General features: G+C 48.2%; 4 pseudogenes; 2 read left to right on the top strand and 2 right to left on the bottom strand.

Annotated features, from left to right (window-relative positions):
* Nucleotides 1-2,459: 2,459 nt before the first annotated feature.
* LOC139601714 (feather keratin Cos2-2-like) lies at nt 2,460-3,236 on the bottom strand (annotated as a pseudogene).
* A 2,888-nt stretch (nt 3,237-6,124) lies between these two features.
* Nucleotides 6,125-6,889, bottom strand: LOC139601594 (feather keratin Cos1-2-like; annotated as a pseudogene).
* Nucleotides 6,890-9,430: 2,541 nt separating this feature from the next.
* LOC139601602 (feather keratin Cos1-2-like) lies at nt 9,431-10,204 on the top strand (annotated as a pseudogene).
* Nucleotides 10,205-14,271: 4,067 nt separating this feature from the next.
* LOC139601498 (feather keratin Cos1-2-like) lies at nt 14,272-15,046 on the top strand (annotated as a pseudogene).
* Nucleotides 15,047-21,980: the final 6,934 nt, after the last annotated feature.

The raw sequence follows: 21,980 nt of genomic DNA on the forward strand, positions 1-21,980 counted from the left end.
AAGAAAACCCCACTTGTCGTGAACGGCGGAAGAAATGCTTCACACAATATGCGTGAATTGCAAATCTCAAAGTTTATTGAAAGCTCACACATATTTATATTGGTGTTAATGAAGCTTATACATATTGCAAAAGCTGAGCTCATTATTGGCTAAAGCACACTTAGATCAACCACACTTACTTCTATGCTCTAATGATTATTTTGTTTCTATGTTTGCATTCTTCTAGCTTCTCTACCTAGGATATCTACATTTTCTGGCAAGCGATTTTCTCCCCCATCTTCCCGTTTCAGCGAAGGTCACTATGACCTTTGTCAGTGATTGGACACTGGTTACATAATCTTCAGCTTGTTTCCCCTATCTTTCTCCAACGGTATCACATCGAAGTGGCCTTTCTCAGCTAGCCAATTATCCAAAAAGCTCTCTACACCCACTTTTTATGCTCTACTTCCAATCAGAAAGTTCTATCTGGCCCCTTCCCAGGAAGCAGGGTTTGAGCACATGTAATGGTGTGACTTGAAGGTAAACATTGCAAATTACAATTGCCCACCCTTGTGTCTCCTTTCCTTAGCTCTTGTGTCTGAGCTCATGTCATATGGCACAGAATATCCCTTTGACTCAGTTTGGGTCAAGTGTCTGAGTTTTGTCCACTCCCAGGATCTTGCCATCCCCCAGCTCCTGATGGGGAAGGGAATGTTGGAGAGACAGTGCTGGTGCTGTTTGAGCAGGGCTCAGCAGGAGCCAAAGGACTGGAGTGTTACCAGCACCTTTGTAACACCCAGTGCACAGCACAGCCCTGCCAGGGCTGCTGTGGGGAACATGAACAAACTCAACACACCCACAAGCCTTGGCTGGCCCCAGGGGCATCCAGCTCTTCGTGTTTGAGACATACACATCAGTCCTTATGTCCTAGACTTGTCCACTGGGATGGGACAGAGTCTCATCCTGTCTAGGCCCAATGCTACCACTCAGACTGGTGAAGTGGGTGCCAAGACCTTACAACAAATGTGCGGATGGAATGGGAGTGATCAGAGTACAGATACTGTCTTGCTCTGAGATGTAGCATAGATGTTCTGGGTGGCACAGGGACAGTCAAAGAGCTGTGAACTCTCTTTAGTGTTCAAGCACCAGGACGTCCATATCTCCCAAAAATGATGTTCCCAGCATCTATGTCCAGGATAGCAGTGATGCTATTCAGGACCAAAAGGCCAAAAACACAGCTTCTCTTTTAGGGGGAGGTCAGGAAAATTCCCTCTTTGCTGCAGAACCACTTATATTTTTTTTCTTTAGGTTATGGAAAGTTACATTCATCCATTTCTTAAGCCTGGACCACTGTGCGGCTGTTAGAAATTTTATTCATCCAATTGTTTTTCACACTGTAATGGATCTTCTCTCTTGTGCTGAAGTGGCAAAGTTTGGCAGCTGGGGAAGAAAGCCGCAGGAATGGGCTCTGGGACAACATTCCAGTAGTTCCTTCCACGTCTGACAGTCAGCTCAAACTGTGTCAAAAAAATCCCTCATAAATGATACCTTCTGCTGTTTTATCCTCAGTTTGAAAAAGCAGAATCTGTGTAGAAACCACGCTGGTGTTTAGAAAGACATGGAGGCCCTCTCACAGACATACTTGAGCGCTGATCAAAGAGGAGCCTTGCCAGGAAGGACTGAGCCTACGGGGGACGATGTTCCCACTTGTGCATCTCTGCCCAAGCATTTTTTCGACCTCCTCGATGAGGTGTGGTATGGAAATAAATTTACTCTTTGCCTTTCCACCATGGTTTTTGGGTGCTCGTTCTGCGCAACTGTGTCAACTCAAGGGAACCTCAATAACATTTAATTTCATTTTCAAATCCACGGCAAACCCACAAAAGAGGCATTGACTGCATTCAACAAACCAAGTGGCTCAAAGTCCTGAGCAAGCATGCATTGAACATTTCCAGGAATGAGAAACCTGCAATTTCTCCAGGCAACTTGTTCCAATGCCTCATCACCCTCACTGTGCACAGATGTCTTTGTCAGCTCAAAGGGAAAAGGCACAAGGAAAATCCATAAGAGTGAGTCCCACTCTCTGCTTTTTCACTGTACTCCTTAGGACACTGGAAGAGTTGTTACAAAATGAAGGAGAAATCAGAGGCCAAGGTTTGAATGCAAAAAACTTTATTGAGACTAAAGAAGAAAAGCAGGTACGTAGGGGACAGAACCAGGAGCAACCGCAAAGATGCAATGGGGGTGTCCAGAGGCCTGGCCAGCAGACAGAGGGAGGAAAGGAGGGGGGAGGACAGTTCCACTAGGCTGGCATTGGATGGTGGTGAAAGAAAGGGAACGGAAAGGAAGGGAGGAGAGAGGAGAAGATGGAATTAATAGCAAAAATGTCTAAATTCAAAGTTCCAAAATTCTGTCTTCATTCCAGCACCATGTTCTGAGGTCTTGGACGTTGTTGGCCAAGGACGTTGGGAGCACCATCTTTAGCAGGGACGACAACAACTGCTGCCATAGCAGTTGGTGATGCAGGAGATGTCAAAGCCCCCAGAGCTGATGGGCACTCCCTCACAGCTGAGGATGCTGCCAACAGCAGCAGAGGTGGAGGATCCCACGGCGGTGTTCTGTGGGGAGGAGCTGAGGATGGGCCCAGGCAGGGTCACCAGCACAGCAGGCGGCTGAATGACAACGTGGGAGCTCTGGCACTGCCTGACACAGCACTCATTGCAGCTGCTGGCCAGCGGGCAGGGGCCACAGGACTGGCCACAGGGGTTGCAGGGCGGGCAGCAGGACATGGCTCGGGCTCACAGGTGCACCTGGCACAGAGGGCAGGGAGAAGCACAAAGTGAGGACACGTGAGAAGCAGCACTGCACCCAAACACCCTGCAGCCAAGGCACCTCCTGGCCCACATTGCAGTGCCCAGCTCAAAGCCCAGGAGCCACCTCAGCCAAGTCCCAGCCTCGTTCTCTGTCTGAACAAGACCTTCTCTCCCCTGCCCTCTCCCAGCACAAGCAGCTCCCAGCCCTGGGCTCTTGTAGCCCCTCTCAGCTGAGACCTCCAGCCAGACAAGAGCTGCTCTTGAAGCAGCAGCAGCAGCAGGAGGAGGAGAAGAGGCTTGCCACTCACCTGATTCCTGAAGAGGAGAAGGAGGTGAGAGAAGTGGATGAGAGAGCAGAGACTTGGGCTGCCTTTTATAGCAGACCTGCCCTGCCTCAGGCCCAGAGGCACCTTAGTGGAAGTCATAATTTTCTGACTAGCTCATGTCAAATGTGCACCATCCCAGTTAATGGTAGGGGCTGTGTTCCGATTTCCTGCATTGATGCCTTTTCATTTCCTGTCTAATTCCATCTGAATTCCTATCTGAAGACTTCTGTAAGTGCTGGGATAAGAGGCCCAAATATTTCCAGGATACAGACATGTCAGCTCAGCAAGAAGGCTCAGATGGTGGCATTCCATGTGGTCAGTTGATGTGAACCTGTGCCAAAAACTCTGTGTGGGTTTTTGTACTAGAATTGTCAGGAATGTACATTGCTCTCATTCCTGCATGCTCAGGACTGGCATGTGAGGGTACATTAAGCATCCTTTTCTGTTTTTCTCCCTGATTCTGACAGTCAGTCATTGCTGCACTGACTCCATTGCTGCACAAACATTGCTCACAGGAAAATTCAGCTGGTCTCATTTGCCTCATCCTCTTACTGTGCAGTCTCTGTTGGTCACCTGTGAACACCAGCAGTGTGTCTGTGACCTGGTCTTTCCCTGGTATTCCTGAGTCCTCTCCCCCAGAGTTGCTCCCAACATGTCCTCAGCAGAGTTCTGAGTGGCTGGTATTTTTATGGCCTTTTATGAATATATAGAGTTTTGCTTAGCTCCATGCAGCCATGCATGAGCACACACGAGTCAGTCAGTGTCTGTGTGCGTGTGTGTGCATTTGTATGTGCGTGACCTTCATCGTGAGGGCACATGAAGATTCCCTCAGTCAGCCCTGCCCTTGGTGTGTCCTTCAGCACCACAGAGTAGCCAGGTATCATTGCCAGAAGAAGCCAATCTACAACTGAATGGGGCTTGCAGAGAAGTACCCACAGAACTGAAATGCAGCCTCTGCCTCCTTCATCCTCCGCCTCCTTCATCCTCCATTTCTTGCTATATGTTCAGGCAAAAAGGCCAAGAATGTCTTCCCACCTCTGCAGATTTTCATTCCTTAATTGAAAATTAAGGGATAAAAGGGACAATATCCAGCACTAGAGTGCCTGGCAAGCTGCCAGAAGCACACTGTTAGCTTAAAACAATTTTCATATATACTTTTTCATTTAATTAATTACATACATATTCATGATGATTATACAAATTCAACCATTCCTGTGAGTTCTTTTACATGTTCTGGGAACTGTTTGGCTTTGTTCGACTCTTGATCTGTCATGCAATAGTGTAGATTTGATTTCTGGGAGTCATGTATATCATTTCCTCTCAATGTATATGCCATTTTCTCACAATATGTATGCCATATCCTCACAATGACAAACAGGAAATTATTGATCACCACAGGGTCATTGGCAGGAGTCTTTTCACATCCCTTCTTTCAATGTTATCTATGTGGTTCCTTCTATGTTATCTAATCATACAGACAGTTTTAGCTATTTCCATAAACTTATCTGAGTTTTCTCACTATTGTCAGCTAATTACAAAGATAAAAGCGTTCTGCAAGAGTTAATATTACAAAGTCTCTATTTTAATATTTTGCAAAAGCCAAAACTATAATATATTTATAACATTAATATATATAAACTACACATGGCCAGAGCATTGGCCACAATGACAAATTATACTATATCCAAAACCAGTAAAAAGTGATTGCAGATTGTAATCTTCAAAAGCTAATACATAACAGCAAAAGCCAACAACTCTCCAGTTATTTATAACACACCTAATTCTCCAAGGCTACATTATTCCATTAAATTGGTAAGAGCAAAATGCTGTTCTGTTCTGCTGTTCTTACCAGGCATTCAAACATTTGGCCTTGATTTCAGGGCCTCATGGCCTCAGGGAGTAGCGGGGAACTCCAGCATTAGCTGGCATCACCCTACAGGGAAACCACCCACTGTCTCTCCTCTTGAAGGGTTTTCATTAAAAGCAAGCTTCCTGGCAAAGTGGTTTGGCCTTTGGCAGATGCAGCCTTTCATCTGCAGAAGCTGCAGCTCCCTGCTCTGACTCCTGCCAAGTTCAGCTGTTTGCTATCAGTGTTCCCAGGCAACCTACAGCTTTCCTTTCCCCAGAGGCTTACATTCCTGGAAAGGCCACTGCCCACATCTGAACTCAGTCCCTAAGCCAATTCCTTCACTGTTTTTGACCTTGAGCATTTTAGAACCCTGAGTATCGCCCTCTCGTTAATGAAGGCAAGGTGCCACCCCAAGTGTGCTCAACTTGATTGGCAGATGCTGATCCCAAATTCTGCATCACCTCAGCCCTGCATGTCTGGACAGCATCTGGGTCCTGCCAGGTGCTGAAGGACTCTATGAGGTACCTGTCTCATCTGCCTTTGACCACATGTGCTGCTCATGGGCCCTAGACTGGGTAATGCAGGGGAGAAGAAGGAAGAGATGAGGCTGTGGGCTGGTCCCAGACATTGCTGTTTCCCTTCCCCATTCCTGCCACCCTTTGGAGCCATCTTTTCCCTGTTTGACATTGGCTGTGGAGTAGCCAGGGTTTTTTTTTCATCAACTCCAATGGAAAAGGCAGAAAGGAAAATCCACTACAGGGAGTCCAACGCTCTGCCCATCCACCTTTTACCCTGAGCAGACTGGAACAGTTTCCATAGGAAAAAAAGAAGATTTGGAGGCCACGGCTTGGATGCAAAACAACTTTATTGAGCGTGAAGTGGGAAAGGAGGTGGCTCACAGAGGCCAAGAGGAGCAGCCACTAAGATGCAGCGGAGCTCATGCAGAGTGTGCACCTGCCTGCCCTGCTGAGGACAGCAGGGCAACATGTCCCCACTAGACTGGTCTGGGGAGACACAGACAGCAAACAGAGGAGAAAGAAAAGTAGAAGGGAATAATGGCTTGAAGACGTAAATACAATGTCCCAAAGCTCTATCTTCGGCCCAGAACTAGGTTCTGAGGTTTTGGAGGTTCTTGTCCAAGGATGTTGCCAGTAGATTTAGCAGGGACGACAGCATCTGCTGCCACCATAGCAGTTGGTGATGCAGGAGATGTCAAAGCCCCCAGAGCTGATGGGCACTCCGCCACAGCTGAGGATGTTGCCAACAGCAGCAGAGGTGGAGGATCCCACGGCGGTGTTCTGGGGGAAGGAGCTGAGGATGGGCCCAGGCAGGGTCACCAGCACAGGGGAGGGTTCAATGACAACGTGGGAGCTCTGGCACTGCCTGACACAGCACTCATTGCAGCTGCTGGCCAGCGGGCAGGGCCCACAGGGCTGGCAGCAAGGGTCACAGGGCTTGCAGCAGGACATGGCTGGGGCTCACAGGTGCACCTAGAATGGAAGACAGGAAAGGGACAAAGTGAAGCAGCACTGCACCCAAACACGCTGAAAGCATGATAACTCCTGGCCCCCACTGCAGTTCCCAGCTCAAAGCTCAGGAGCCACCGCAGCCAAGTCCCAGCCTCTCTCTGTCTGCACAAGACCTTCTCTCCCCTGCCCTCTCCCAGCACAAGCAGCTCCCAGCCCTGGGCTCTTGTAGCCCCTCTCAGCTGAGACCTCCAGCCAGGCAAGAGCTGCTCTTGAAGCAGCAGCAGCAGGAGGAGGAGGAGAAGAGGCTTCCCACTCACCTGATTCCTGAGGAGGAGAAGGAGGTGAGAGAAGTGGATGAGAGAGCAGAGACTTGGGCTGCCTTTTATAGCAGTCCTGCCCTGCCTCAGGCCCAGAGGCACCTTAGTGGAAGCCATAATTTTGTGACCAGCTCATTTCAAATATGCACCATCCCAGCTAATGGTAGAGGCTGTGTCCTGCTTTCCTGCACTGCATCCTTTTCATTTCCTGGCACATGCCATATTCTTTCCCCCTTGAGGGCTTTTGTAAGTGCCAGGAGGATGAGCCCAAGGATTTCCGGGAGGTAAACACATCCACACCTGTCGAATGCTCAGATCAAGGGGCTGTTGGCATTCCATGCATTCAGCTGATAGGAACCTGTGTCATTCTTGTGGGTTTGTTTGTGTCAAAGTTGGCAGGAAATGGGTACCACTTTAGTGCTTCTTGCCCAAGGACTTCCATGTGTGGGGACATGTTGTGTCAACAGAGACTCCAGGTGCTGACTTCTTCCTGTCCTCATATGAACACACATAATTTTGAGTTGTTCCAGGCAGACCACTGAACTGAAGTCCCTGAATGGATCTTCTTATGCTGGAGTGTTTCTGGTGACTGGGATGGGACACAGGTACCTCTCTCCAGACCTATGCTGGATGCACTTGTACAGCCCATCTCCCTGGTGCTGAGTGAGGAAGTGGTTGCATCTCACAGCAAATGGGTGTTGAACGGAATGGACTGGGACCTGGGTTGTGCTCTGCTGTGAGATGTAGAAGAGACTCTCTTGTGTGGTACAGGGGAAGTCAAACATCTTTGAGTCAAACTCCTTTCATGTTCAAGGACCAGGACTTCCATACCCCCCCAAAAATTGCATGTCTAGCAACTGTGTCTGGAAGGGTAGGAAGGTGTGATTTTTTTTTTAGGCTAACTCCCAAAATCCTGCTTCTTTTTCATGATCAGTTCTGTTGAAGTCAATCTTTCCCCAAAAAATAACTTGTGTTCTGACTGCAACCCCTCATTCTCTATCCTGCTGTGCTGCTTAAACATGAAGGAAATAGAAGAGAACCAGGGATGAAGAAGAGCAGTTGCATCACTGTAAAAGAGTTGGAGATGGAGTGAAGTTATTTTAGTGGTTTTTTGCACAGTCTTGCTTTGTTTTGTTTGTAAAGTGTACTATGAATGTTCCCCAAATCAAGCCTTGTTTTTTTCTCTTGGTGACTGATAAGAAATCCCTCTGTCTTTATCTCAACCCACAACATTTTCTCCTTACTTTTTTTCTGAGAGGGAAATACCTCTTTCTCTCGGATAAGTCAGATACTGGTCTTCCAGCACAGCCTTGCAGTGCCCTGTGCAGCTCCAGATGTTCATTGCACACATTTTCAGAGCTGAGGCATCTTGCAGACAGCACATTCACAACTCTCATCACACAGAGCACCTCTGGGAGAGGAAAGGTTATTCACATGGGCTGGCAAGGTGGCACAGACGAGCCACCACCAGTTCCTGCCATGGTCCTGGAAAGAGAGCACCAGTCAGAACACCCTTGCTCTCTCACTGCAATTGCAATCCCATCATGGGACAGTTCCATGGCAGAAGCTCTTTCCTCCACCATTTCCTTTTTCTTGAGGCAATAATCCCAGCCCCTCACAGCAAGAAGATCTTTTTCCCATCTCTGGCTGCATGGGGAAAATTGGGATGCCAGGGGAGATCTGAGGCCCCTTCCTGCAGAGCTCAGCCTTCCACCGAAGTGTGCGGGGTCCTCCTGCCTGGATGCCAACACAGGAGAATTCTACTTTGTGTCTATCCCTCTCTCCCACCTCTCCTGAAGCATGGAGCTCATAGGGAACACCCTTCAGTGCTCAAACCTCAGAAATCTGGGACCACAAAAGACAGTTGAGATCTTCTCAAAAGCCTGTCTGGAAAACATACAGAGTGGACTGGCCAGAAGAGAGGGTCAGTGAAGGATAGATGGTTGGGAAAAGGAAATAATAGAGTTGAGTTGGGGAACATTTGTTTAAGACACTGACAATGAAAAATTAAAACAGGATATTGAGAAACAGCAGAAAAGAAAAAAAAGCAACCCCTTCTCCCCTGAAACAGCCCTTGAATTAAGTTCAGTGTCCTTGCCCATGGCAGGGGGGGTTTGGACTAGGTGATCTCTAAGGTCCCTCCCCACCCTTAACATTCTATAATTCTTTGATTGCATGATTCAGTTCATCCACACCACTTTCTTAAAGGTTCAACTTCCATCCTTCATTAATGAATCTTCTATTTGCTCCAGCCCTCCATGGCACTGTGGGCTGTGGAATGGAGGAGTTTTGGTCAGTGCACAACTGTTCTTTTCTGCCTCTGCACATTTTTCTCTGTTCCAGGATGAGCTGTCCCTGTAGGCTGCAGTCCTTCAAGGTTGGCATGGATGCCAATACAGGAGAACTCTACTTTGCAACTACAGCTTTGCCATATTTTTGTATGAACAAACCCATGGAAATTACACAACTTTACAAGTGCCTGCATGGGATGCCACCAGCCCAGGACTTGGGCATTCTGCCTGTTTTTATGATCCCGGAATTCTTGGGCCTCTCATCTCAGCACTTACAGAAGAATTCACATAGGAAAGCACGTGGCATGTGCCAGGAAATGAAAATGAGGCATTGTAGGAAAGCAGGACACATCCACCACCATTAACTGGGATGGTGCACATTTGACATGAGCTGGTCAGAAAATTATGACTTCCACAAAGATGCCTGTGTGCCTGAGGCAGGGCAGGACTGCTATAAAAGGCAGCCCAAGTCTCTGCTCTCTCATCCACTTCTCTCACCTCCTCCTCTCAGGAATCAGGTGAGTGGGAAGCCTCTTCTCCTCCTCCTGCTGCTGCTGCTGCTTCAAGAGCAGCTCTTGTCTGGCTGGAGGTCTCAGCTGAGAGGGGCTACAAGAGCCCAGGGCTGAGAGCTGCTTGTGCTGGGAGAGGGCAGGGGAGAGAAGGTCTTGTGCAGACAGAGAGAGGCTGGGACTTGGCTGAGGTGGCTCCTGGGCTTTGAGCTGGGCACTGCAATGTGGGCCAGGAGGTGCCTGGGCTGCAGGGTGTTTGGGTGCAGTGCTGCTTCTCACGTGTCCTCACTTTGTCCCTCTCCTTGTCTTCCATTCTAGGTGCACCTGTGGTCCCAAGCCATGTCCTGCTGCAAGCCCTGTGACCCTTGCTGCCAGCCCTGTGGGCCCTGCCCGCTGGCCAGCAGCTGCAATGAGTGCTGTGTCAGGCAGTGCCAGGATTCCCATGTGGCCATCCAGCCGCCTGCTGTGCTGGTGACCCTGCCTGGGCCCATCCTCAGCTCCTTCCCCCAGAACACCGCCGTGGGATCCTCCACCTCGGCTGCTGTTGGCAGCATCCTCAGCTGTGGCGGAGTGCCCATCAGCTCTGGGGGCTTTGACATCTCCTGCATCACCAACTGCTATGGTGGCAGCAGATGCTGTCGTCCCTGCTAAATCTACTGGCAACATCCTTGGACAAGAACCTCCAAAACCTCAGAACCTAGTTCTGGGCCGAAGATAGAGCTTTGGGACATTGTATTTACGTCTTCAAGCCATTATTCCCTTCTACTTTTCTTTCTCCTCTGTTTGCTGTCTGTGTCTCCCCAGACCTGTCTGGTGGGGACATGTTGCCCTGCAGGGTGGGCAGGTGCACACTCTGCAGAAGCTCCACTGCTCCTTACTGGCTGCTCCTGGTGCTCTCTGTGAGCCACCTCCTTCTCTTCTTTCAACTCAATAAAGTTGTTTTGCATCCAAGATTTGTCCTCCAAATTCTCTTTCTTTCCATGGCAACTCTTCCAGTCTGCTCAGGGTAAAAGGTGGAGAAGCAGAGGGTGGGAGTCCCCAGCAGTTGATTTTCCTTTCTGCCCTTTAATCTTGGAGCTGAGGAAAATGTACCTGGGTACTGCACAGTCAATGGCCATCAGGAACAGCCATTGGCTCCAAAGGGTAGCAGGAGTGGGTGGGTGTGTGAATTGATACATCCAAGTCACGAAACCACAGCTGAAATGCAAAGAGTAGATTTATTTCATTATCTCATTAACTCAAGGGTCCTAAGGCACTGCAAGGTGGCAGAGACACATAAGAGAGGAACAGTGGCACCATTAGGGTCAGTCCAATCCTGCATCAGAAAGCTGACATTACTTTATTAGAGAGCTGGATGTATGGGGATGTCTCCTCTAAGTATGCCCACTAACCTAACAGACCGGGTTGTATTCCAAAAACCAATACATATTCATCCTTTTTTTTAAATAATGTGCATATTTTAATTATGTCCATGGACTTGTTTGGATATGATTACAAATCTTCTGATGAATCTTTTCTTTTTGAGAGTATCCCAAATATGTGGTCAGGTCATAATCTACTTCTCTCATCATTCTTCACTCTGACACACAATCCTTGTTCTCATGTTGGGGTTTAGGATTTTTCCTTACGCTTCTATCTCTCATGGAATTTTCTCCCATCTGTTGCCAAGAAACCATAAATACTGATACTTGAGAGAGACAAAAGAAATTGCCACGGGAAGGGTGCAGCTGGCTACTCTCTCAGCTGGGGAGTTTCTCTTGGAGGGGCAGAGATATGGAGAGATTTTGGCTTGGTCAAAGGGAGCTGGGTGCAGCTCCTAACTCTCTTACTCTCCTGGCATTGAGAGGAAAGCAGGCTATGATTGCTGTGTGGGGAGTTCACCAGAAGAGTGAGGCTCCATGTCCTGCTGGCTTCTCCTACCATGACTGAAGCTTTGCTTGTGGGGGTGGCCATTGCACTGGGACCTCCATCTCACTAGAGGGAGACCCTTTTCACCATCTGCTCATGTGCCTCAGGTAAAACTTGATCCCGGGCCCTTTTCTGGGCCCTTTCCCCCTCCAGGAAAGCCTCTCCTGGCTGTGTTTAGGAGCTGGGCTGCTGCTGAGTTTCTGCTGTGTCTCACTTGCTTCCCTGGTTGAGCCCGCCCTGCTGTTCCAGCCGCCATTCCGAGGTTCCTGCTGCAGCCCATTTCCCCATCCAGCCCCATTCCGAGGTTCCTGCTGCAGCCCATTTCCCCATCCAGCCCCGTTCCGAGGTTCCTGCTGCAGCCCATTTCCCCATCCAGCCCATCCACCATTACCATGTGAGGGAGCTGAGCTCGCGCCACAGCGCCCCCTGCTGGCGCGGGGGAATCACCGCACCCGCCCTGCCCGGCCGGCAGCCAGCAGCGCCCCTGCTGGCTGTGCCCGGAACTGCACCGAAGGGGAAAGCGCCTGCGGCCGAGAGAGGCCAGGCCTGGGTGTCTGGGTCTGTTTGGTGCTGTTTCTTTTGTTTGAGTTGTTATACATGTATTTATTAGTAAATGTTATATTTGCCCAATTTTCCCATCATCAAAAAAACCAAACAATATTAGAGGTAGCAGCGATTTTAATTGAATAGCTTAGAAAATGTATAAAATAGGATACACTTGAAATATTGACAATATAATTTGGTTAAAAAAAATAAGGGATAATTTGGTTCCAATAACAGCGCATAAGCAAAAGATAACCGTGCAGGGTATGGAGTGCAGGGCTCTGGTCCCTTGCCAACTCACGTACGAGCTTGCCAAGTGAAAATTCCCCCTCATATGCCCTGTGTCAATGCCACCTCCTCCCATTTTTGATTCATCACACTTCTACCTCCGCCCTCATCACCACCTTTACTGCGCATGCTCCACCACTTGTTTTGGTGGTCGCACCACTTTTTGGGGGTCGTCCCTGATGAAGGCTCTCCTCTTCCTTGATGTCCTTCAACTCACCCTTGGGTTACACATGCACACCAAGCTAGTACAATGTAAGCCAAAACTAACATAATATTATATTTAAGCATCAAAGCAATAAATCTCTTATAACTGGCATTTTTCCTGGGACCCAACCAGATTTTCCTTTCTTTCTATTAATTTTTAGTAACTGTTATCTCTTGCTTTTTCCTGCCTTGAACATCTGCAGGAAAAGGCGGGGGGGGGGGGGATGGAACTCCTCCTCTCCCTTTCTTTCTTGGCATTACACCTTTTAACTGTTTTATTATTTCCAAATATTAATTACTGTATCAATATTGATTACTGTTTCAATTTTGTCAGCACGAATCATACCTATTTACCCCAGTAAATGACTGTTATTCCTTTTCCTACATCTTTGTCTGAAATCCCCTTACTTTCAAAGTTAACATAAGTCGGAGGGAAGGGTGTCATTCACAAATGTTACTCATTGCTTTTCTCTGCACAGCCTGATTGTGGCAGACACTGATCCCAGCTTGTGAATCACCTCAAGCCCTGCATGTCTGGACAGCAGCTGGGCCCTGCCAGTACTGAAGGATAGTACAGATGTCATAAGGGTGTCATGTCTTTGATCACATGTGCTGCTCATGGACTGTTACTTGTGCGCCAGGGTCGGGGCAGGAACGGGCGAGAGGCAGGATGGTAGAAAAGGCAAAGAAGGCTTTGTTCAAAAGAACCGCGTGGTTTTTATAGAGTGGTACAATAGATTCTATTCTGTTGGCTAACTAACAGAAACATCTTTCTCACGCACTGTCCTTGAGAGGAACAGAAAAATAAAGTAGAAAAACACCACCTGCAAATTGTTTATCGTCAACAAGTTATCCTTAGCTTGCTCCCTAAAACTTCTCACAAGCCGCTGTGAAAAATGCTTGCCGTTTCTGTGTCCCATGGCATCCACAATGGACCAGGTAATGGAGAGGAAGAGAAGGAAGGGATGAGGTTGTGGGCTGTTATCCCCAAAGTGAAGATTGTTTCTCAGATTCACTGCTGCCACTCTTTGCATCCAGGATCTCCCTGATGGCCATTGGCTGCAGAGTAGCCAGAGATGTCTTCATCAGCTGCAAGGGAAAAGACACAAAGTAAAATCTGCTACAGGGAAATCCCACTTAGAGCTTCTCCACCTTTTTTCCTGAGCAGACTGGAAGTGTTGCCACAAAACAAAAAGGATGAAAAAGAGTCCCAGTTAGGGATGCACAAATAATTTGGTGAGTCTAAGGAAGAAAAGGAGGTGGCTCACAGAAGGAACCAGGAGCAGCTGCTAAGATGCAGTGGAGCTCCTGCGGGGTGTCCATCTGCCTCTCATGCTGAGGGAGAGAGGGCAACACATCCCATCTAGAGTGGCCTGGAGAGACACAGACAGCAGGTGGAAAGAAGGAGATGAGTGGAAGAAGGAAACAACATGCCAAACTTCTGTCATGTCCCCTCACATTGCAGTTCTTGGGCATGTGACCAAGAAAAACAAGACCAGAGCCCATTTCCTGACAATTTTGCCACAAATTAGCTACTCAGAAATTACACAAGAGAACATCACCTGCCTACAAAGGATGCTGCTGGCACTTGATCAGAGATTTCTGCCTGTGCTGACGTCTTTCTGCCCCGGAAATCCTTGGGTTTATCCTGTCGGCACTTACAGAAGTGGCCTTTCATATAGGAAAGCAAGCGAAATTACCAGGAAATGAAAAGGCAGCATTGCAGGAAACCAGGACACAGCCCCTACCATTAGCTGGGATGGTGCACATTTGGCATGAGCTGGTCACAAAATTATGACTTCCACAAAGGAGCCTGTTGGCCTGAGGCAGGCCAGGACTGCTATAAAAGGCAGCCCAAGTCTCTGCTCTCCCATCCACTTCTCTCACCTCCTTCTCCTCTTCAGGAATCAGGTGAGTGGCAAGCCTCTTCTCCTCCTCCTGCTGCTGCTGCTGCTTCAAGAGCAGCTCTTGCCTGGCTGGAGGTCTCAGCTGAGAGGGGCTACAAGAGCCCAGGGCTGGGAGCTGCTTGTGCTGGGAGAGGGCAGGGCAGAGAAGGTCTTGTGCAGACAGAGAGAGGCTGGGACTTTGCTGCGGTGGCTCCTGGGCTTTGAGCTGGGCACTGCAGTGGGGGCCAGGAGTTATCACGTTTTCAGGGTGTTTGGGTGCAGTGCTGCTTCTCATGTGTCCTCACTTTGTCCCTCTCCTTGTCTTCCATTCTAGGTGCACCTGTGAGCCCCAGCCATGTCCTGCTGCAAGCCCTGTGACCCTTGCTGCCAGCCCTGTGGGCCCTGCCCGCTGGCCAGCAGCTGCAATGAGTGCTGTGTCAGGCAGTGCCAGAGCTCCCACGTTGTCATTGAACCCTCCCCTGTGCTGGTGACCCTGCCTGGGCCCATCCTCAGCTCCTTCCCCCAGAACACCGCCGTGGGATCCTCCACCTCTGCTGCTGTTGGCAGCATCCTCAGCTCTGGCGGAGTGCCCATCAGCTCTGGGGGCTTTGACATCTCCTGCATCACCAACTGCTATGGTGGCAGCAGGTGCCGTCCCTGCTAAATCTGCTGGCAAGAACATCCAAGACCTCTGAACCTTGTTCTGGGCCGAAGACAGAGGTTCTGGACATTGTAGTTGGAATGTTGGACCATCGCTTCCTTGTTCTACTCTCCTCTCCTTTTCTGTCCCTCACACCCCAAGGCTTGGGACATTCCCACTGTGGACCTGCCGTCCTTCCTACCTTTGCAGTGCAGTGCAAAGAACACCACATGGGAGCTCCATCTTAGTGGCTGCTCCTGGTGCTCTCTGTGAGCCATCTCCTTTACTTCTTTCAACTTATTAAAACTGTGTTGCATTCAAGCCTTGGTCTCTGAGTTGTCTGTTTTTCTGGGGCAACTCCTCCAGTCTACTCAGGAAAAAGATGGAGAATGCAATGTTTGGGGCTCGCTGCAGTGGATTTTATTTTGTGCCCTTTTCCTTTGGAGCTGATGAAGAACATCCCTGGCTGCTTGGCAGCCAAACAGCCATCATGGAGACTTTGGCTCCATAGGAGTGGGAATGGGAAACAACAACACCGGGGGACAGCCCACAGCTGATCTCTTCCTATCCTTCCTTCATTGCCTAGCCTAGGGCCTGTGGCCAGCACTCCTGGGAACAAGGAGATGAGATCCAAACCTCACACAGTCCCTCAGCACTTGGCAGGGCCCAGCTGCTGCCCAGACATGCAGAGCTAAGGGGATTGGTAAGGACTGGTAACACAATCTGTGCAGTGGAGTCTCCATCAATGTGAATCCAACACCTCCAAAAGGATCTAATGTTTTGTTCCAGGTGTCTATATTCCCTGTCCAAATGACTTGTGGCTTCACTACTAATGCCAACATTTAGGAATGTTTTCAGGTCTACTTGAAAATTTAGGGTTAATCCTTGGCCTTTAGCTCCAGGCAATGGTCCAAATACCATTCCCTGGGTATTCATGTCCTCTTGGGTGCAGAAAATGAACTCCTGAAGGCTCTGCTGGGCCCAAATACCAGCTCGGGTTCACAGGTCTCTGTGATGTATGAAACCTTCCTCCTGTGCTCCTCCTGCCTGGATCTCCATCTGATGGGATACTGGCACACCTTGCTCTGTCCCAAAACCAAGGCTTCACCTGCTCCTATGAGACCCGCTGCCCAAGCACTGGTCTCAGTTGCCAGAACCAAACCATCTCCAGTTCATTTCGCTCTGTGTGTGACCACCCACAGGCAACCCTTCCACATGGCTCCATTACCAAATCCTTCTGCCCTCTGAAATAATCCTTATAGCCAAACTGGGGAGATACAAGCTGGAGAAATGGAGTTTAAGGTGGCTGAAAATTCCACCAGATGTCCAGGATCAGAGGATTCTCGCCATAGCTAAATACTGCATCTCCCACACAGGCACCTTGATCCACTAAATTTGCATCACCAGCATATCTTGATTTTACCAGAAACAAAGGACAAAGGCTCAGACAAAAGAATACAGAAAGAAATGCCACTGTCTTGAGAGTTGATTAAAGTCCTCCTGTTTACCATCTCCTGTGCCAGTAAAAACAAACAAGGCAACAAAACTAGAAAAGCTCCCTAATTAACCACAAGGGAAGGATTTACTTTCCAGTTCTTAATGAGTGGTGAGAAACATTCCACACTTCATTAGGGGCAGGGCCATGTGATGCCTTTAGGGGGATCACAGGTTTTAAAACCATTGCAGGCAACCCAGGCAGCAAGAGCTCCGAGTCTGATGCTACTGTACAAAAATTGTTCCTCTGGGATCTCTAGATGGACCCATCCATACCAAGGGTATTCATTTCTGTGTAATATCTACTCAGGATTGCAGTGAACAGCACAGATTCAATACTCATATAACACCTAAGGGATGGATTAATAAAGAGGTAGGTAAAGGATGTTGTTGATTTCTTATGAGATTTAAAGATTATTTGCATGACTTTGTCAAATATTTCCCGTCCTTGCTCAGTACCCCTCATTCATCACAAACATTTCCCTGGCAATCAAAACCGAATCTCCACCTGCAACACAAAGCCTGCAATCAGGTTTTCACACACAGGATGAGTTCTTTTCTTCCCAGTTTTTTCCAGCTTGGGCCCTCACACCCTTACTTCATCCCAGAGCTCTGTAGTCACTCTAGAAACACTTTTGGACATTATCCCTGGAGCCCACATCAAAGAGCAGCAAATGGTGTTGCTCCAAAGGCAGGGCAAGCTCAGCAGCCTTCTTCTGCAACAAGAAACCTCTCGAGACATCAGGTCAGGCTAGGAGACTGCTGCTTAAGATTCCTAAGAGAGGGAGAGTCCTGAAGATGTCACAGGTATTTTCTCCTTCAAGGAGGAAAAATTGTTTGAGCACAGGTCCCTCTGGCAAATTCCCAAATGTGTCTTTTTGTCCTCACCAGTTTGCAGGTGACAGCACCTGCTCTGAAGTTAAAGTCCACAGGGGAGCAGAAGCCTTTTTTCTATTGTCAAAACTCAGTTTCCAGCCTTTTTCCCCCTGACCTGGTTGGTCCTGGTCCCCATCTGCCCTGCCTTGCTTGCTGTGTGCAGCTGAAGCTCTTGGCTCCATGGGACAGGCACTGGAAACAGGTCCACTCAGGGCTTTCATGCACAAGCTGGGCAGGATTTCTTGGCATTTCTCCTAATGCTCTTTGACGCTTTTTAACATGGAGAATGCAAGAGGCAGCCCAGCCTGCAGGGCCAGGCTGTGGGGATGGCCATCACATCCTGTTGTGATGAGTGCCAGAAATGTACAAACTCATTTGAGCTCATCTGCACAGCACTGCATGCAAATTTGTCCATGCCATGCATTGAAAGGAATTTATCATCCACCTAAGTGCATCCATCAAGCAAAAATGCCCTTATGTGACCACTGTGGGTTCAACAGGCACAACCCTGGCTGGGCTGGAGCACACCAAGGCACCTCATGGACCAAAGATGGATTGGCTGAGGATGCCCAGTCATGGCCTGAAGAGTGGAGGAAGCCAAACAACCTGGGAAATCTCTTCCAAGGCTGGTGAATGAAGGAAAAATATTGAAGTTCAGCAGTGTAGTTCAGCTGCCTGGAAGAGAAAGAAAGTTGCAATCAGGTGCTGGGAGGGAGAGAGGGAAAAGGACATGATGTGTCCTCACAAATGGGATCCATTTGGTGTCTAGACAAAGATTGCAGGGCTGAGAGGAGCTTGGCCTTTTGTCAGTGTGATTGAAAACACCATCCCAGGACTATCCCAGGCCACTGGTCCTGGTCTGTAGAGAACTTTTCCAGCAATTGGTGTGAGTGTTCTGCCCACAATTACATGCTCCTGTCCCAGAAATTTTAGGAAATCTCATTTTAACCTCAAAACAAACATCCAGGAGGGAAATATCCTAGTGTAAACAAGGAAGTGAAAGGCACCAGGAACCTGGAACACAGCCTGTATCATCTGGGATGCCTTACATTTCAGAAGAACATGTCAAAAATTTTTTCTGTCTGCTTGGGCAACCTCCCGAGCCTGGGGCAGCATAAAAGCCAATGCAGGTCCTTGGTCTCTCATCCACTTCACTCTCCTTTTTCTCCTTAAAAACAATGCGAGTCTGCAGGACCTTTTCCTTCTGTTACTCCCAGAGGATGAAGCCATTGCTCAGTGGACTGTTATTCTTTTTCCCATCTCTTTGCCTGAAAGCCCCATAATTTCAAAGCTACAATAATTTGGAGGGAAGGGGCTCACATTTTCCATTCCAAGGGAGGTTCCCACCTTCCTTGGCAGACATCTTTCAAACCAGGATATTTTTTACTCCCCTTACCTCCATTCTGCAACGGATGAGATGGAGCTCCTGTTCTCTTCCACCAGGATGTGGATTTGTGTGAATGGATCCAATGCTCTGGGCTCGACAGAATGTTCATGGGCTATTATTTGCAGAGTGCTTGGGACCTAAAGGCAAGGATTATATTTGCCATCCTACATAAATGGGTCTTATATAAGAGCCCTGTGTGCCATCCCACTGCTGGGCATGTCTGTGTGTTCTGTTAGAGGTGCTGGCCCAGTTTGGTTTTTTTGGAATCTTTGCTACATCACTCTTGCAGTTTAGCCAACTGCATCACAGTGCAAGGTTTATCTGTAGTTGTTGCAGTGGGCTCTACCTCATATATTAATTCAGTTTTTACAAATTGGCAGAGTTTAGGGTGAGGCTTTACTGCATCAAACTTTTCTGACAATGAACAGAGGATGGGGAGGTCATATTAAATGCAGTCTGCCTCCCAGTCTACCTCATTAGCAGGGCTGGAAAATTCCTCCTAATTCTCCAGCTCCCCACTGAGACAGGGAGTTTGCAAATTTAATTCTCTTTCTCTTTGGAGGAAGTCATACAGCTGGTTCTTCAAGTTTTCAGCCAATCTCTTTTTAGCATTCAATTCCCTTTCAGCCTTCTCTCCAAGGTGTTCCACTTCTAATTTGCAAAGCTTTAGTTAAGTAAAACAAAGACTAAATGCCTTGGATTTCATTGCTTGGAAATGTACTTTTCTCACCAAAATGGCAGTGTGTTTTTCCTTTTCTATTCCATGTCCCACATTTTCTTGACTATATTGTGCCTCCGTAAATATTCTGGTTTGTCTGTTTCTCAAAATTTGCCATCCTGCCAACCCAAATTGTCTCTGGTGGAGAGGGAGCTTCAGACAGAGTTTTTTAGAGAAGTCCTGCTGAGTTGAGAGGTGCAGAGAGGACACCCTGGCTTTCTAAATTCCTCCTCAAAGAGGAGTCTGGGTTAGGCTGCATCCAATCTTAGCCCTAGACTGTGAGTGGTTTAAATCACTTTGTCCCACAGGATTAATAATGGAAAATTTTAGATACATATATGTACATATATATACATATACATATACATATATATATATATATATATATATATATATATATATATATACACATATATACATATATACATATATATATATATACATATATATACATAATATGTATATAAAATATATATAATAAATTACTATGACAAATTATTAGACAAAATATATTAATCAGAATTTACTACAATTAATAATAATTAATCATTATTTACTACACAGTATAAAACCTAAAACTATTAGTACTGTGCAGAATAGGATACTGCACTATATCAAAGCAATTATATTAAAGCAATTACATCTAAGCCAGCAAAAATAAAGAACTGTTGAAATAGATATTGGAGCAACTCAGCATACCAATGCTCATGGGCAGATCTCTTTTACTTGACATAAAGAGCAGTCTTGAAGTCATTTCCACTCCAAGGCAGGAAAGTTCATACACACATCCAAGCAAGAAAATGTTAGAATAACCTATTGTCTAAAATTGGACTGGACATCTATAGTACAGAGGGATTCACTCTCAGTCACGTGTCTATCATTGCAGCAATGTAAGGATGTTGACTGGGGTTTGGTGAGCCAGACAGAGAGTCTCCAAGTTACTTGACCACATTACAGGGCAGAATATCCTGCTATAGTGTCTCACCCTTCCATCACTCCAGGAAGACTCAGGGCTCTCATCTGTGCCTGCTACACACCTCCAGAGCAAGACCTTTCTGTCTGGCAGCTGGAGACAACACAGGGAGAGAGAAGGACCACACAGAGGCACAGGCTGGGATGCAGCAAAACTTTAATGAGTTGGAAGAGGGAAGGGAAGCCCCCTGAGTGGGCACCATAGTGCAGGGAGCACCAGAGGGATGAAGGACACTCTGTCCCTTGGCCACGGTGCAGTTCACACCTTGGATGAGGCTTAGCCAGTGATCACAGGGAAGAAAAAGAGAGAAAGAAGAGCGGGAGAAACAGGCAATTTAGTCAAGGTTTCAGAAAGCCCAGACACCCCACCTCCAGTGCAGGTGGAGTCATGGATGTCCAGTGCCTCTGAAAGCAATGGTCAGGATCTCCACACTCAGTCCATTTCCATCTTCTGGGTTCTGGGGGTTCTTCTGTGGGGCAGTCACCAGCAGCTTCAGCAGACCCTGTTCCAGGGGCGCCTGGTGATGCAGGAAAGGTCAAAGCCCCCAGAGTTGATGGGCACTCCCTCAGAGCTGAGGATGCTGCCCACAGCAGCAGAGGTGGAGGATCCCACGGTGGTGTTCTGGGGGAAGGAGCTGAGGATGGGCCCAGGCAGGGTCACCACAACAGGGGAGGGTTCGATGATGATGGTGGAGTCCTGGCACTGCCTGACACAGGGCTCATTGCAGCTGCTGCCCAGTGGGGTGGGGCCACAGGGCTGGCACCAAGGGGTGCAGGGCTGGTAGCAGGACATGGCTCGGAGTGACAGATGCACCTGAGAGAGAAGAAAGAGACAAGACGGGGATGGTTGAGGAGCCACCTCTCCACGCACCACAAGGGAGCCAAGACACAGCCTGGCCTGGGAGATGCAGCCAGTGCAGGGAGGACCACACGATTCTTTGCCTGCTCCCCACCACTGAGCAAGGATAGACAGGCCCACAAAAGCAATTTCTTAGTCAAGAGAACAAGAGTTCCCCCAGCCCAGACACAGCCCCTTTCCACACCAAACCCTCTCTCCACCTCCCCTCCCCAAACAGGCAGCCTCAAGCCCAGTATAGGACAGAGCCTCCAACTCACTTGCTTCCAAAGGAGAAGAAGAGCAGTGGAGTGGATGAGAGAGTGAAAAGCTGGGATGCCTTTTATACTGGTCCTGCACTGCCCCAGGCCCAGAGGAAATCTCTCTGGAAACAATAATTTTCTGAGAAGCTCATTTCAAGTGCAAAACACTCCAATTACCGATATGAGCTGTGTTTTGTTTTCCTGCATGGCTGCGTTTCCATTGCCTTCTTTGGCCACATACATTTCTCCCTGAAGGCTCCATTTTAGGGCTGATCATGGAAGCCCATGGACCTGTGGGACAGCAGCTCATTGGTGCCAGCAGAAGATGAGTCTTGAGTGCCAGAGGCACTGCCTGCAGTCTGGGGACATTGGCTTGGGGCACTCCCATGGGCAGGAAGGGCCCTGCAGCTCCA

Source organism: Agelaius tricolor, unplaced genomic scaffold (genome assembly GCF_023055355.1).
Source record: "Agelaius tricolor isolate 1412-34295 unplaced genomic scaffold, bAgeTri1.0.p SCAF_31, whole genome shotgun sequence".
Lineage (NCBI taxonomy): Eukaryota > Metazoa > Chordata > Aves > Passeriformes > Icteridae > Agelaius > Agelaius tricolor.